The 13236-nt window shown below is 39.9% G+C and overlaps 1 protein-coding gene across 1 annotated transcript in view; it reads right to left on the bottom strand.

Annotated features, from left to right (window-relative positions):
• Positions 1 to 13236, bottom strand: part of LOC308088695 (uncharacterized protein) — a 45447-nt gene that overhangs the window by 1976 nt on the left and 30235 nt on the right. The window lies entirely within an intron of this gene.

The raw sequence follows: 13236 nt of genomic DNA, 5'->3' as shown, positions 1-13236 counted from the left end.
TTCATGTTAACGTGTGTTAAGACATTCAACCACTTAAAACCCTGAATACTTTGTAAGCTTGACCTTTGGCTGTTCCTTTATCCCTGTACACCAAACCTATTTGACAAAAATAAGCGTTGTGAGCTTGATTGGCTATTTTTGGCAAGGACATTAGACGGCCCCAAAATTGCAGATCTAGAAGCTCACAACAGTGCTTGTAGCATAAGCTATTTTCACTAGTTTGTGTCCCGGGGGGACATCAAATTTCTCCTTTAGGTCTCGAGCTAAAAAGTGTGTGAATCACTGAATTTAGAGATATTGCCATACTGTACCATTCAGTGTCAAATTACTAATTTTCAAACATTCTAGTACTTTTATTTTTGGTACTTTAAGTATATTTTGATGCCAATACTTTTGTAATTTGACTCAAGTAACATTTTTAACACAGGCCTTTTACTTGTAACATATTGTGGTACTTTTACTTACTTTTTTAGTAAAAAAAAAGAACAAAATAATACTTTTTCTACCACTGGACCATGTTGGTTGGAAGTGGTATTGGTTTAGTGTAGTGTGGTCTTAGTGTGGTGTTATGTGGTGTATGGTTTAGTGTAATATGGTGTGGTTTGGACTGACAGTGTACAGTAGCAAAAAGCAGAAATGGTGAAAAACAAGCAGGCCAAAAGTAAAAGCTGCTGACTGAGATGAAACACACCGGCACAACAGAACATGAAATGTTGTGTGATGATTGTACAAACAGTTGATGACTTATGATCAGTTGTGTGCCAACTGCCAATGGACTAACTTTCTCAAGTTTGATGTTTGACAGCCGCAGCGGCAATGCCATTTATCCAGTCTGGACACTTGCTTGTCTTAAAGACAAATATAGTGTTGACAGAACAATAATCGAAAACAGAAAAAGGAAAAACATTACCTTGGAATAAAACGCAAAATGCTGACATTTAGTTACGTTTTTTTTTGTCAGTTGGGGCTAAGTTGTGAGAATTATAGGCGTTTTTCAGAGACAAACGTCAATGCCCTGGTAGCTAGGGAAATATTACTAAAGATCTTGAAATTGGAAGCCGTTGTTTTATTTCTTTAAGCCCATTGATACCTGGAACGCATCTGTGTCACTTTAGATTTCTTTGGCTATTCAAAAGTAGCAGATATACACGCTCATAGCGCGGCACGAGTGCCGCGCTACGAGCTTGTAGATCTGCTATTTTTGAAAAATCTTGGATTTTTATTTTTTTTATTTTTTTCCAAAAACTGTTAGGATTTAGAATTGTTTTAAGAATCGCCTCAGGTCTTAATGGGTTAAGTAAAAGTGGTTAAGTGTCTGTTGGTTTGATGAATATTGAACCAATGAAAAGTATTAACAAGCTAAATAATGACTACATTATCCATTGGAACACAGGGTAATTTTTTTCCCCATTTGGACATACAAGGTTTCTGCCAGACAGCGACAATATATTATAATGTACGTATTGGCCTCTATGGCAGTGGTTCTCAAGGTGGGTTCCAGGGACTCCCAGGGGTCCATAAGGGGGTTCCAGGGGGCTACATTTGTAGATACATTTGAACCCCTTCATCCCTATTTTTTATGTTGGCTATTCAAAAACAGATATACAAGCTCACAGTCTGTATCTTGGTGATGCACTGCAAGCTTGTACATCTGCTATTTTTTTACATTTTTGAAAAATCTTGAAAGTGAGCTTGTAGATCGCAATGTTTTTGCAACAAAGTAGGGCTTAAGTGGTCATGGTCAATCACACTAGTCGATTATAGACAAATCCATTGGAATTTATTTACGTCAATTCGTAGCTACGACAAACAGAACAAATTATCAAAGGAAAACGTGGATTTAAATTTTTCGATTAATTGATTAAATAATCAATGGAATCAGATCATAGAAAGTTGCAGCCGTATAGTTATCTTCATGCACCAGGAATGAAGAGAGTTAAAATGAAAAAGCTGTGCTTTTTGTCTGTTTCCTCTAACTATTCCCTGGTACAACCACACTGTTCTATTGTCCTTTTCACAGAACTGCATATCGTCTCTGTCGGGTGGAAGCCTCACATGTCCAAAACTGTTGCTTTTCAGGATTCAAATTCAAAAGTAGCAGATCTACAAGCTCAAAATGTGTTGCTTCGCGCCGCGTTTCAAGCTTGCAGATCTGCTGCTTTTGATGTTTTTGTGTGACGCTGTAGTATGATCAAGTAGGGTGTTAATTTACAACAAAAACAAACAAAAAAGTTTGGAGATAAGAGGTTTTTGCCTGACAGCGAAGATATGCACTGGTCACTTCTCTTTGGATAAGAAAAGAGAAGTGACCTTCCTTTCACTATAGTGTCTACTGTGGAAAGACGATTAGGAAACACAGGATTTCATTTTCCTTTTCCTTTGAGAAAGCACTTACAAGAGAGTGTCTTCTTGATCAGTGATGGAAGAAGTTCTAAACATTTTTACTTAAGTAAAAGTATCAATACCACAATGTATAAAATTCTCTGTCACAAGAAAAGAAAAGGTTCGGTATTCAAAATACGAGTACAAAAGTATTGTCATCGAAGTGGTACTTAAAGTACTAAAAGTAAAAGTACTCATTGTGCAGAATGTCCCATTTCAAGTTTTCAAAATATATAAAAGTCTTTTGAAAATAGCAGCTCTACAAGCTCACAACGGGTCGACCCGTTAGCTTGTAGATCTGCTATTTTCAAATAGCCAAGTATAGTATATGAGGCTGAAGTGGTTAATGTATGTTTTGTAATGATAATTACATCTATGAAGTAACTGTAACTAAAGTTTTCAAATAATTGTAGTGGAGTAGAAGTAAAAAAAGAAGTAAAACATTTTTCAGAAATCAGAAATAGTTCACCAAAGTAAAAAATACCACAAAATCTTACTTAAGTACAGTACTTACACACGCGCACACACACACACACACACACACACACACACACACACACACACACACACACACACACACACACACACACACACACACACACACACACACACACACACACACACACACACACACACACACACACACACACACACACACACACACACACACACACACACACACACACAGCAGGTATATTCAGGCCTAGCGGTCCAGCCGCATACCACATAGGCTGGTAATCCAGTCTTACAGTGTGTCGCGCGTTCGAATCCCGATGGCCTTTGCTGCGTGTCACCCCCCCATCTCTCTCCCAATTTCCAGTCAGCATACAATAAAGGCAAAACAAGCCCCAAAAAGTTAATAAAAAGTCACAGCCACACTCAGCCTATAGCCCAGTGGTTCTCAAATGTTTTAATTTCAAGGACCCCCATAACTCTGAGAGTGTACACATTTGGTTCCATTTGTACACTCTCAGAGCTACATACCTGTAAGGGTCCATTTGGGACCCCCTCAAGGAACCCTGAGGGTCCCTGGACCCCACTTTGAGAACCACTATAGCCTATTTGACTGGTTTTAAAAGTCCAAGATGAGAGATACTGTGCAAAACACTGTGTGCTCTAGGTTTTTTTCGGGGGGCATACTATAATTATTCCCTCCCACACGCACGGCACGTGCACGCGTATGGACGCGTGCGCGTGGTCGCCAAATGAAATAACCGCCCTACTGTTAAATAGTTAATGTGATAATTACTTCAAAACTCCAACGGCCAGCGGTCATTATCACCTCAAGACAATTAGTCACACATAAGGCCTTCGCCTCAGATGCCACATTATGACATGAAAAAGGCTATTTGAACTGAAGTCTACATTCTTGCTGCCCCCAGCCCCTCCTCCTGCGTATCAGATATCAGACGGTTTCTGGATGGCTACGCTTGGCTACGAAAATGTTCTGGCGGTCACACTACGTATAAACAGTAGCGGAACACGGTAGAACACGCCACTGGATACAGGATACTTGGCTGGCTGTATAAAAAAAATTGGGTTTTCATGCCAAAACCACATACAACATTATGTTACGATCTGTTATCTCTCTGACTGGTATCAGATGAACGGGGGAAGAATTTCCATCAGCTGAGATTGTCAGATGTGCATCAATCTGGGAACCCAAAGCCAAATGAGAATGAAAAACAGCGCCCTCTGCTGTTTGTGCTATCTCATGTTGGCTCTGGGACAATGAAAGCGCAGCACACATGCGCAAAGGAAACCGGGGTTTTAGTCTGCCTTCACGCTGCACTTCCGGGTGGTGCGACTATGTTTTCATTCCCACTAACAATATTTCTACACGGAACACTAACACCACTTCTCCCAGAGAACATGGATCGTTTTGGTTATAAGCCCACTTGTTTCTATGATGAAAGAGCAAGTTAAAATGTGAATATCTTTCCGTGGTTTTGTCTGCTCCGCGGACGCTATTGTTAAATTAGTTTCGGCTTGTTTCGAGTAGGGAAGGATCAGCGGACACGTAAATAAGGATAAGGATAATTCCTTTTAACAGGTCGTTCATGAAAGTCCTTGCGGTCTTGTTCCCGCCCACTACATTTGATTGGGTAAAGCGCGGCCTGCTTCCTGATCTGAAGGCACGCCCACGCCCACACAGTGCGCACACGTTTTGACGAACCTTCACGACAGATTCTAACGCAGAGCAGAATCTGTTCTTGAGAGATTAGATGTGCATGGACTTACCTCCAGACAGTGGTGGACAGTAACTAAGTACATTTACTTGAGTAGGCCTACTGCACTTTTTTTTTAGTAATAGTTTTTTGGCTTTCACTCCGCTATACAGTTCAAATAGAAATAGTTTTTTTTCTGTGAAAGTGACGTAAAAGTGAGTTTGATAAGAGGTCATTCCTTCAGGTGGGAATTCCCACACCTCTGACCCAGGAGCTCAGCTGCTTTTACTGTGTTTGTTTGTCTGTCTTTTTTACTTTTTCCACAGGAAGTTAGGACTCCTGGCAGCCATGGTCAGCTATGAAGTCACGAGAGTGAGGAAATAGCCAGCACACAATAAATATCAGTGGTGGAAAGTAACTAAGTACATTTACTCAAGTGCTGTACTCAAGTACAATTTTGAGGTAGTATTACTTTACAGGAGTATTTCCAATTTTCAGTACTTTTACTTCCACTCCACTACATCTCAGAGGCACATATTGTACTTTTACTCCACTACAATTATTTGAAAACTTTAGTTACTAGTTACTTTGTAGATTTTGATTATTATTGCAAAACATACATTAACCACTTCAGCCATTTGAAAATAGCAGATCTATAAGCTCACAATGCGTCACATTTGAAAACTTAACATTCTGCATAATCAGTGCTTTTATGCTTTTGGTACTTTAAGTAAATTTTATACAAAATACTTTTGTACTTTTACTCAAGTAAATTTTGAATTCTGGACTTTTAGTTGTACAGAGTATTTCTACATTGCAGTATTTATACTTTTACTTAAGTAAAACATTTGAGTACTTTTTCCACCTCTGATAAATGTTCTTTTCACACAGTTTATTTACTTCTCCACAGACACGGATGCGTTTCAACCTAACAGGGTCTTCCTGCAGCGTTGTGGACTCCTGGCAGCCAAGGCCGGCTATGAAGTCACCTAAATCCAGACGTCACTAATTACTTCCTGTCGTATCTGGCGGATGGAAACTTTTCATGTCCACAACTGTAGACAGTGGTGTAAAGTAACTACAGTAAGTACATGTACTCAAGTACTGTACTTAAGTACAATTGTGAGGTATTCTTTACTTTCTTCAGTATTTACAATTTCCAATACTTTCATTTCTACAACACTACATCTCAGAGGAAAATATTGTACTTTTACTCCACTAGAATTATTATGAAAACTGTAGTTAGTTACTTTGTAGATTTGTATTATTATCACAAAACACACTAACCACTTCAGCCCTATTATATTTCGGCCATCTGAAAATAGCAGATCTACAAGCTCGCGATGCATTGTGAGCTTGTAGATCGGTTATTTTCCAAAGAAGTTTTATACATTTTGAACTTGTGAAATTGGACATTCTGCACAATTAGTACTTTTACTGTTGGTACTTTTGTACTTTTACTAAAATAATATATTTTGAATACGGGACTTCTACTTGTAACAGAGCATTATCTACATTGCAGTATTGATACTTTTACTTAAAGGTATCATGACATTCATTTTCACTTTTTTTATTTTCAATGTTTTATTTGGGGTTTTATGACCTCAATTACACCCAAAAAACCTGAACTTAGAACATTCAGTGGATTTTCTGTGGTCTGGTGTTTTCTGAATAATTAGGCTGAAAAGTAATCTGAGCTTGGCCCTTCGACAGTGAGGTCACAGTCGATTAATCCCGCCCACTCTCCTCCTCGCCCCTCCCCTCCCCTATCCTTTCCTTTGGGGGGGGCGGAGCAGAGGCGATGATTGACAGGCAAAATCCCTCACCAGCGACACCCGCAGGCAAAGATTTCTTTTTTCATTGCAGTTGAAAAGGCTTTAGAAATGTGAGAGAAAAACACCTGCCATGGATCACTGGAATGGAATTTTCACTTTTTGTACACTTTTGAAGGACCAGGACAAAGACTTTGAATGTGGTGTAAAAGTGAATGTCATTAAACCTTTAAGTAAATCATGTGAGTGCTTCTTCCATCACTGACTGTAGAGGACAGGGACAGGCTGCAGGTTGAGAAAACTCTCAGCTCTGAACTCAACAAGATCTGCATCTGGCTCTCCGACAACAAACTTTCATTACACCTGGGTAAAACTGAATCCATCCTCTTTGGGTCCAGTCCTAACCTTAGCAAGGCTGAGAGTTTCACGATCAAAGTGGGTGATGATGTTATCACAAGAAAGGAGGAAATTACCTACAGTACCTGGGTTCCATCTTGGAGGCAAACCTCTCCGGTAACAAAAACTCAGAAAGAGTGATCAAAAAGGTCAACCAAAGAACACGCTATTTGTGGAGGATTGATCGTCTAGTCAGTAAGAATACTCTGAAAATTCTTGCAGGGACCCTCATACAAGGTTATTATGATTATGCATGCACTTCATGGTATCACAACACCTCCAAGGCCTTAAAAACAAGGCTCCAAACATCCCAAAACAAACTTGTAAGGCTACTTCTTGGCCTCAATCACAAAACCCATCTAACCCCTGCTCATTTTGCTAGGATTGGATGGCTTAGGGTTGATGACAGAGTACAGCAACTTGCTATGGGCCTGGTCTTCAAGATACACCATAACATTGGGATCCCCCTGTATTTGTCAAAATACTTCCAAAATGTTAATGAAGTCCATGATCATAACACCAGAGGCAGCTCCACAAATCATGTTCAACCCAGATTTGGCTCAACTAAGGGAATGAACTCGTTCTCATGCTATTCATCAAAAATGTGGAATGCCCTACCAAAAGGAGTAAAGGAGTATAAAACCCTACTCACTTTCAAAACTGCCCTAAAGATACACCTTCAGGCTGCAATTCTAAAATGGCCCCTGTCCAAGTCCTAACCTACCCCAAGTCCTAACCTACCCCCCTACCCGCCCCTTTCTCTTTCTTCTCTTGTACATTTTTTTTTTCACTCTTCATACCAGTAACCTGTAAACTGATTGTATGACATTCTGTATAGTAGTGTGTATATCTGTCTGTCTCTTATATGTCATCATGATTTGTGTGCATGGGGATCTCATCTTAAACAAGCTCAGTGCTTAATGAGTCTTCCAGTTTAGTAGACCTTGTATTGTGAATTTGTACTTCCATGTACTGTTATTCTCATGTCTTACTAAATAAAGTACATCAATCAATCAATCAGGAAGTGGTAGTCTCGCGCAGCCAGACAACTATTCACAGTCTGAATAGAGCACCGAAGTCTGACGTAATTCACACATCCTAGGTTTGTCTACCTGGTTCGCGGTTTTCCACCCCCATTCTGAATCCCCATAGACATATTTAATATCGCATCGCATTTTTGTTCCAAAAATAAACAAATTACCCTGGCGGTTTTACTCTTATGGATATGAAGCATCAACTGACGGTGAGAAAACGCTAATGTTACTTCCGCCGAATTAGTAAAATTTTCGCCAGAAACAGACTGCATCAAATATATGTGACTGACTATCATAAACGATACAGAACCTCCTCCCTGACAATATCGCCAAGGCAGTTTGTTTATTTTTGGACCACATTTCTTATGAGACGATTCTATGATGACCCAATGTTATTCTCCATAGAGAAATTACTTTACGAGTGACGTCAGGACTTCTGTACTCTATGACGGAAGCATTTGAAACGTGTGTGGGAGCTCACACACACGTTTCACTGGTAAAAAAGTTTTGACAGTGACATTTAATTGCCTATCGAATCAAGTATGGTCTGCACATATAATGGACCCCTGAATATAGGTGAAGTGAATAAATCCTCTTTACTAATAGAAAGGCATGTGGTGTGCTCTCCTAAATGTAGTTTAAATTTACGGACACAGGCAGAGCCACGCATGCACGCACGCACGCACGCACGCATGCACACACACACGCGCACGCACACGCACGCACACACACACACACACACACACACACACACACACACACACACACACACACACACACACACACACACACACACACACACACACACACACACACACACACACACACACACACACACACACACACACACACACACACACACAAACACACACACACACACACACACACACACCCTAACCTATTTTAGATAGAGAATGTGAAATGTGAGAGTGTCACTGACAGGTTTGGGTTGTCTACACTCTACAGTGTTTGAGCGTGTAAAGGTGAGTAAGACAAGATTAAAAAAGTGCAGGTCTCCGCCAGGTCAGGTAGGTTATTGTGGGCCAATAATGTTCGGAATTCGCCAATCAGGATGGAATATGAAAAATCGGACAGAACCATCTTGATCACTTGACTATAGAGATAATGGGTACCGATTTGCATGATGATTGGACAACATTTGTAGGAGTAATACAAAAAAGAAAAGTGTTGAAAAAATCGGCCTCCTGGTGGCGCTATAATAGGGCAATGTTAAAGGGTGGCATTTGTTCTTTAACATAGTGCGAATGTGCGTGCAAAGTGTCACCTCAATCGGACGCTGCGTTCATGATTTGTGGCATTTTGTTCAAAACAGGCCACTTCTGCAAATTTTAGATGTCAATGTTAGCCAATCAGGATGAAATATGAAAAATCAAACAGTTCCATCTTGATCACATGACTATAGAGATCATGTGTACCGATTTGTGTGAAATTTGGATAAAATCTGAAGGCTTAATATCCAAAAATGTGTTTTACATAAGTGGGCCTCCTGGTGGCGCTATAAAAGGCAAATGTGAAAAATGCAGGGCAGATGTTTTTCCTTGGCCTCTAGGGAGTGTGCGTGCAAAGTTTCATGCAGATCGATGCAGTTATAGTTAAAAACACAAATCAGCCTTTTATAGCGCCACCATGAGGCATTTTGTTCAAAACAGGCCACTTCTGCAAACTTTAGATGTCAATGTTAGCCAATCAGGATGAAATATGAAAAATCAAACAATTCCATCTTGATCACATGACTATAGAGATCATGTGTACCGATTTGTGTGAAATGTGGATAAAATCTGAAGGCTTAATATCCAAAAATGTGTTTTACATAAGTGGGCCTCCTGGTGGCACTATAAAAGGCAAATGCAGGGCAGATGTTTTTCCTTGGCCTCTAGGGAGTGTGCGTGCAAAGTTTCATGCAGATCGGTGCAGTTATAGTTAAAAACACAAATCAGCCTTTTATAGCGCCACCATGAGGCTGATTTGAAAAATGTCAAGTGCCATTTGTTCCTCGGCGTAGGGGGAATGTGTTCGTGAAATTTCATGGAAATTGCAAGCTGCGTTCATGATTTGAGGCATTTTGTTCAAAACGGACCAATCCTGCAAATTGTGGAAGCCAACCTTAGCCAATTAGGATGGAATATGGGAAATCGGACAGATCCGTGTTGATCACATGACTATAGAGATACTGTGTACCGATTTGCATGACGTTTTGATAAAATCTGTAGGAGTAATATAAAAAAAATGGGTTTTGCACAAATCGGCCTCCAGGTGGCGCTATAACAGGCCCATGTGAAAAATGTGAGGCAGAGGTTCTGAATTGGCATCCAGGGAGTGTGTGTGCACAGTTTGGCAGCGACCGGGCCAACGGTGCCGGAGATTAGCTGGTAACACACGGACAGGACACACACCCACACACACACACACACACGGACGGACGGAAGGACGGACGGACGGACGGACGGACAGGGGGTAAAACATACTCTCTCGCCATGCCTTTCGGCCTGGCGGAGACAAAAAGAAAGAACATCTGACCAGTTTATCCAGTTTGACCCACGACCTCTCTCTCTTCACACAAAATGGCAAACGGTGCATTTATATTATAGCACCTTTGTTTGGGTCATTTTATCGTCTACTCAGGCTTTTGTGAGCCCCGCAGACAGTTTTTAAGTTGCTTAATTCAGCATTTAGACTGTTGATATTAATGTTATCAGACACGCCCCCTTCGGTACAAAGCCAGATGGGTGGACCACAGGCGCAAAACACTTGAGATTCCCAAGTGAGCCCTGCTCCATAAAAGATTGAGAACTAATGTTGTAACTCACTGAAACCAACAACTGAATGAACCACTGTGCAACTCAAAGCTATAGAAACACCAGTAAAAACCTCATCATAGAAAAGCTGTTGAATCAACAAACAGGAACTATTGTCATTTAAATATTTGATTTCTACTACTTAACTATTTAAAAAATAGCAGGAGATTGTATGCGTGTATGCTGCGTGTGTGTGTGTGTGTGTGTGTGTGTGTGTGTGTGTGTGTGTGTGTGTGTGTGTGTTGACCAACTTTTCCAGAAAAAGTGGGTCAATACCCAGTGATGGAAGAAGTACTCACATGTTTTACTTAAGTAAAAGTATCAATACTGCAATATAGATACTGTATACTCTGTTATAAGTAAAAGGCCTGTATTAAAAATGGACTAGAGTAAAAGTAGAAAAGTATCGGTACTCACTCAGTACTCGGTATTGTGGAGAGTGTCCCATTTCACAAGTTCAAAATGTACAAACGATCTTTTGAAAATAGCCGATCTGCAAGCTCACAATACGTCGCATTGTGAGCTTGTAGATATGCTATTTTCAAATGGTGAGAATATATAGGGCTGAAGTGGTTAGTGTGTTTTGTAATAATAATCCAAATCTACAACATAAGTAGTAACTAAAGTTTTCAAATAATTGTAGTGGAGTAAAAGTAGCCTACAATATTTTCCTCTGAGATGTAGTGGGGTAGAAGTAAAAGTATTGAAATTTGTAAATATGCCTACTGAAAAAGTAAAAATCCCTAAAGAATTTACTTATGCACAGTATTTGAGTAAATGTACTCAGTAACTTTACACTATACTGTCAGTACCCATGTTTGGGTGACAGAACCATTTGGATGGGTCTTACACTCACAAGTAAATACCCTTATATTTTTTGTGTCCAAATATATATATTACAAATATATATATCAGAACAAGAAAGGAAAACCGGTGCGCTTCCTCTGGATGCCTTCTTAATTTAGGCAGTGGGTGCTCAGCTATGTAAATAAGTCAAAAGAAAACCACCTAAGTGGAAAAAAGCAGCACTCCAAAATAAAAATGCAAGACAGTGGCTCAGATGTGGTTTCTCATTTTATTGAGAACATGCTAACATGTTTCGGCCGCAGCCTTCTTCAGAGCAGATTAGGGTAAAGAGTGATACTGGGGGTGCATGCCCTTCTTTTAAACAAACACAAATCATCCCCACCTGTGTAGGGGGGAGGTACTGGCTTGTCAATCAATCAATTATACAATATCACTGTCATAGTCAGAACAGCAGTTCACAACAATATCAGTGCAAAAGTCACAGATCATGGAGGAATCACAGACATCAATTACATTTCTTTTTTGCGACATCACACTAGGAATGAGGAGTTCATCCAAAAAGCACTGAAAGGCCACAACAGGGACTCACATCAGGGAGACTTAGGACATAAGGAAAGAAAAAATTATTAATTTCAGATTATAATCAGGTTGACAGTACACATTGTTTATCTAAAAAAGGTTGACAGTACACATTGTTTATCTATAAAAAGGGTTTGTAGGAGAAATCATCATTTAGGCCATTTGGTTGCATGGTGTTAAGTTGATAGATCCAAAACATTTCTCTCTGAGATAGCAATTTGGGGAGGTTGCCCCCTCTAGGGGTAGTAACCACTTGTTCAATCCCTACAAAGCGCAAAGATGAGGGTGAACCATGTTTAGCCTCAAGATAGTGTTTAGCCATGGCATATTCAATGTTGCCTGTGCGTATAGCAGTTTTGTGTTCAGAGATCCTCAGTTTTAGGCATCTTTTTGTTTGGCCAATATAAGCCTTACCACAAGGACAGGTCAACATGTAGACCACACTGGTGGAATTACAGTTGATGAAACTCTTTTGTTTATACTTTTTACCTGTCAAAGGATGTGAGAAGAATTTACAATTGGTAGTATTGTTGCATTGTGCACACCGTCCACATCTATAGTTGCCCTGGAGGGACAGCCAGGTGGAACAGTCAGGATTAGAAAATGAGTGAACCAATTTGTCTCTGAGAGTTGGGGCTCTTCTGTGTGCAAAAAGGGGAGAATTAGTTGTTAGGTTGTTGAGCATAGGTTCCATCTGTAAAATCGGCCAATGTTTTAATATTATTTGTTTGATCTGTTTAGAACAGTAGTTGAAATCTGACACAAAACACAATCTTGGAGGTTTCACATCTTTTTTACGCTTTGTTAACAAATCTTTCCTAGGAGTCTGTTGAGCTTGATTCACAGATTGATCGAGGATATTTTGTGGGTATCCTCTATGTAAAAAACGATTCCTCATGACAGGGACTTGGTCATTAAAAGTTTCTAGTGAGGAACAGTTCCGTCTGAGACGTAAGAATTGTCCTGTTGGAATGTTGTGTTTCAGGTGACTGGGATGGTTTGAGCCAAAATGTAATAGAGTATTTCTTCCATAGGTTTTCTATAGATAGTAGTTTGAATTTGGTTAAGAGGGTCTTTGGAAACGACCACATCGAGAAAGTTGACAGAGGTTAAGCTGCTGTCTGCAGTAAACTTAAGAAAGGTAGTAGTATTGTTTACATAAGAAATGAACTCAGGGAGATTGTCATTCTCTGGTTCGAAAAAACAGATTATATCATCAATGTATCGTTTCCAAAGTTTGATATTGGAAAAAAATGGGTTTCTCTCATTTAGCACAAATTGA

Source organism: Gymnoscopelus braueri (genome assembly GCF_963280865.1).
Source record: "Gymnoscopelus braueri genome assembly, chromosome: 7".
Classification (NCBI taxonomy): Eukaryota; Metazoa; Chordata; class Actinopteri; order Myctophiformes; family Myctophidae; genus Gymnoscopelus; species Gymnoscopelus braueri.
The sequence above is the reverse complement of the archived record's forward strand: the minus strand, read 5'-3'. Positions and strand labels throughout refer to the sequence as shown.